This window comes from Pteropus vampyrus, unplaced genomic scaffold (genome assembly GCF_000151845.1).
Source record: "Pteropus vampyrus isolate Shadow unplaced genomic scaffold, Pvam_2.0 Scaffold510, whole genome shotgun sequence".
Taxonomy (NCBI): Eukaryota; Metazoa; Chordata; class Mammalia; order Chiroptera; family Pteropodidae; genus Pteropus; species Pteropus vampyrus.
The window spans coordinates 770,228-775,355 of record NW_011889291.1 but is presented as its reverse complement, the minus strand read 5'-3'; the positions used below and the strand labels follow the sequence as shown (position 1 = coordinate 775,355).

Here is a 5,128-nt window from a genome sequence, read left to right as displayed (position 1 = left end):
CAGAAAGCTTGTTATCAGAATGTTATGTCCCTATGATCAAAAGCCTTTTGTTCCTATGGCGATGGTCAAACAGTAATTTTCCTACAAGTAATAAATCTCAAGTAGTCATTCGTCAGCCACCACACACCAAACCAGCATTACGAGAAATGTTAAACCAACTTCTTTAAGAAGAAGAAGGGGGGGGAATAACATAAAAATGAATAATAAAATGGTAATAACTACTTACCTATCAATAATCACTTTAAATGTGAATGGATTAAATGCTTCAATCAAAAGACATAGAGTAGCTGAATGGATGAGAAAACAAGACCCGTGCATATACTGTCTACAAGAGACCACTGCAGACTGAAAGACACACGGACTGAAAGTAAAGAAATGGAAATGGAAACGAAAACAAAACAAAAGCTGGTGTAGCAACACTTGGACAATATAGACTTTAAAACAAAGGCTATAATAAGAGACAAAGAAGGCCATTCCATAATGATAAAGGCGTTCATCCAACAAGAGGATATAACCCTTGTAAATATTTATGCACTGAAATACATATACATATATATGTGTGTATATATATATGCTTTACTCTTAAATTTTACACCTGAAACTTACTGGATTTCCTTAACCAATGCCACCAAAATAAATAAGTAAATAAGTAAGTAAGTAAATAAATAAATAAATAAATGTATGAATAAAAATAAACAAACAAACATGAATAAAGAATGGTAATAACTACATTTCTATCAACAAATACCTCAAATGGAAAAGAATTAAGTGCCCCCAACCAGAAGATAGGGAAGCTGAATGGATAAGAAAACAAGACCCCTACATATGCTGCCTACAAGAGACTCACTTCAGATTAAAAGACACACAGACTGAAAGGAAGGGAGTGGAAAAAGATATTGCCTAAGTGGACCTAGAGGGTATTGCACTGAAAGAAGTAAGTCAGGTAAAGACAAATGCCACATGATTTCATGTACATGTGGAATTTAAAGAACAGAATAAACGACAACAACAAAAACGGAAATAAACCCATATACAGAGAATATTTTGAGGGCTACTAGATGGGAGGGAGCTTGGGGGGACGGTAAAAAAGGGCAAAGGGATTAAAAAGTACAAATGGATAATTACAAAATAGACACGGAGATGTAAAGTGTAGCATAAGGAAAGTAGTCAATAATGTCTTAATAAACACATAAGGGGGAAGAGGGGCACTAGATTTAGTGGGGTGATCATTCTGTGTGTTATATAGATCTCCAATCACTATGCTGTGGAATTGAAACTAATATATTATTGTATGCCAGCTATAATTTAAAAAATAATTTGTTGAATTGTACAATGTAAATATGAGCAACTAACTATTATATTTCGATAAAGCCAGGGAAAGAAAGTTACCCACCTCCCTATGCTGCTCCATGTGGCTCTAAGAAATTTACCCAGGAAGGACAAGGACCTGCAGGGGCTGTTCCCACAGCCCTGGGCAGCCCAGCCCCGTCCTCGGAATAGCCACTGAGTCTCAAGAGGCTCCATTTTCATGGGGTTCAGGGGCCTAGCACTCTGAGTGAACCACTGCCTCTTAAAAGCCCCAGTGAAACCGACTTCTAAAACTGAGAACCCTCTGCAGGAACTCAGATTTCGAGGGGAGAATGCAGAGCGCTCTGAATTATGGGGACCTTGCCCCTCCCCTCTTCCCCTCTCAGAGCCCATGGAGAGACCAGAAGCCATTGGTAGCTCTGTGCCCAGCCCACAAGCCCAGCTGGAGTTCCCAGAGCAGAAACAGGCTGATAAGCAGGAAGGGTGGGGGCAGAGGGCAGGGTGTTTGGAGCCAGCAATCTCTGCTGTGACAATGACACACTGCCTAACCTTAGACAAATGCTGCTGCTCTCTGAGTCTGTCTTCTCAACTGTCAAATGGGTACGAGGTTGGTGTTTGGGTTGATAAGCAACCCAGGTACACGCTTAGTCCCAACACATAGTGTGTGGTTCGTTCTGAACTCCATGAGCTTCATGGAGGCCCCTGGGGCTCGCAGAGTCTGATTCGATGGCAGGCCTACGTTACATGTGAGTGTCACCTCCATGGAAATCTACTTCACACACAGAACAAAATTCATCTCGGGGACCTTAAACCCTTGGCCCTGGTCAGATAGGTCCCTCCAGGTCTACCTCTCACCCAAACAGGAAAACCCCCAAGGCGAGAGGAGCCTCAGACCCTTGGTGGCTAGGCAGGAGCTAAGGCCCCCTACCCATCCTGGAGGTGCCATCCCCAGGAAGGGGTGAAGGCACTATGCCCCAGTCACCACACAGACCTAAGGGAAGGAAGCTCAGAGGTGCCCCATGTCCAGCCAAGGCCTGGGCCCCACCAGCCCCTGCTCCTGCTCGGGCCCCAGCCAGGAGAGTCTCTCTTCCAGGCACCTGAGTCCCCAGACACCCCTGTAGGTGGCTGGACCCCATCCAGGCCTGCCGGGCCCCACACGTACATCTCTTTAGTCCTACACCCAGCCTCATGGCTGTGCCTCCTCTCTGCTCCAGCCACACTCACCTCCTCAGTGTCCCCCCAGCAGACCAGGCACAGTACTGCCTCAGGACGATGCATAGGCTGTGCCCCTAATGGGAATGCTGTTCCCCCACATACTCACATGGCCCCTCCCTCACCTCCTTCAAGTCTCACCTCCTCAGCAAGGCCTGCCCTGACACCTAGGCTGAATTGCTACCCACACCCACACCCTTGTTCATTTTCTCTCCTCTTTTTCCTGCTTTATGTTTCTTCAGGGCACTTATCACTCCCTTACTTTCTAATGACTGACTGATTTGTTTCAGGTCTGTCTCTGCCACTAGAACACCAGCCCTTGAGGGAAGTGATGGTGCCCCTCTGTATCCCCCGTGCCTAGAATAGCACCTAGCACACAGAAGGTGCTTAATGACCATTGGTTGAGTGAATGAATGACTATGAACAACGTTAATTCTACAACGTCCCTGAGACACAGGTTCTTCCCCTTTTGCCACAGAGGCTCAGAGAGGTACAATGGTCACACATCTGATCAAAGGTGGGTTTTGAACCTGGGCAGCTGGACCCCGGAGCACACCCTCTGGAGCCCTGAGATATGGCCAGAGCTGTGGCAGGTACTAATGGCATCTTGAAGCCAGGCCTGGCTCAGGACTCAGAGCCATGGGGCCCCAGGGCCTCGGTCTCCCCGATGTTAAATGCACTGAGAGAAGCAGCTTCTGGCCCTGGAGCCCTGTGCCCCACCCCAGGGTGGCTGTCCCTCTCCATCTCTAAAACTGCACTCAAAGCAGGGACATCCCACTTTTCAGTCTCCACCCTAAGCGTGGAATATACCATGGTTCCAGGAGACAGGCCACAGTTGCCTCCCTGGGAACTTCAGAGGTAGAGACTGGTCTCTGTGACTTCTCCGGGTCCCCAAAATACCCACAGATGTCATCTGAGTCCTTTGTGGGTGCCCTGCCCTGCCTATGCTAAGCACTTTATAAACTCTATTGTGTGGTTCTTTCACCACACAAATCGGATTATACCACTTTCCAGTTTAAAACCCTCGACAGATCAAGACCACACTCCCTTCCACCACCCACAGGGCCACATGTGATCTCGATGGAGCTGGTCCCTTCTATGCTCCAACCACTCGGCCTTCCAACCGCCCGAACTCACCGCAGAGCTCTTGCAGTCCTGCTGCCTGGACCGCTCGTCCTCATCTCCCTGAGTTTCCTCGTTCTCATCCTTTGATTGCAACTTCTCAGAGAAGCCCTCCCTGACCTCCCAGGAGAGCTCAGGTGCGCCTACTCTGTGCTGACCGAACACCTGGTGTTTCCGCTTCTCAGCGTTCATGATCACAGTAGTTTTACATTCACTGTGTAATTAACTGGCTAATGTCTCTGTTACCCCATAAGGCCAGGGCCTGTGTTTCTTCTCCCCAGTGTATCCCCACTGCAGGTGGTCCTGGCACATAACAGATGCCTAATAAATCTGTTTCAAATGAATGCGTGAGGGCACTGGGTCCTCCCATCACTTCTAGTCTCCCATTCTACAGGTGAGAGGCTGAGTCTTGTTCACCTGAGGTGGCACCCAGGCTCCTGACTCCTGTTCTTCACAGCCTGACCCCCACACCCTCAGGCTGCCTCCCACTCACCCTCCGGCTTTAGGGCAGAGACATATTTGGTTGTCACGATACGGGGAGGGTGCTACTGGCATCTTATAGGTAGAGGCCAGGGATGCTGCTCAACATCCTGCAGTGTCTAGGACATGGGTTAATCCAGCCCCAACTGTCTACAGTGTGTGGTGGGGACACCCTGCTTTAGGGGAAGTGCCCGCATCCCAGCCTGATTTATAAAGACATGCCCCACAGGTAGGCCTGGGCTCAGCAGCTACTTAATCAGAGGTAGTGGTGGTGGTAACCCTGGATCCCCAGGGTAGATCCATCAAAAGGCACTATGCACAGAGTGAAAAGGCAACCCACGGAGTCAGAAGAAATATGTGCAAATCACATATTTGATGAGGGATTAACATTCAGAATAGAGAACTAAAACTCAACAACAACAAAATATGATTTTAAAATGGACAAAGGACTTAAATAGACATTTCTCCAAAGATATACAAATGGCCAGTAGGCACATGGAAAGATACTTGACATCACTAATCATTAGAGAAATGCACATCAAAACTATGAGACACCATTTACAGCCATGCTACCCTGAACAAGCCCCATCCTGTCTGATCTCGGAAGCTAAGCAGGGTCGGGCCTGGTTAGTACTTGGAGGGGAGACCACCTAGGAAGACCAGGTGCTGTAGGTGTAAAAAAAATAAAATAAAAAATAAGTGATTGTAAGCTGACAAGGTCTTTACAATCTGTGAGGTCAACCAAGAGTTCCCTCACCTAAAAAAATTAAATTAAATTAATTAAACTATGAGACACCAACCTCACACTTGTGAGGATGGCTACTGTCAAAAAAAAAAAAAGAAAGAAAGTAAAATAAAAAAGGATATGGAGAAATTGGAACCTGCTGGTAAGAATGTAAAATGGTTCAGCCTCTGTGGAAAACAGTATGGAGGTTCCTCAAAAAATTACAAATAGATTTACCATATGATCTGGCAATTCCACTTCTGGGTATGTACCCAAAAGAAT

At 46.8% G+C, this 5,128-nt stretch overlaps 1 pseudogene; it reads left to right on the top strand.

Annotated features, from left to right (window-relative positions):
- The first annotated feature begins 4,678 nt into the window (after nucleotides 1-4,678).
- Nucleotides 4,679-4,797, top strand: LOC111732988 (annotated as a pseudogene).
- Nucleotides 4,798-5,128: the final 331 nt, after the last annotated feature.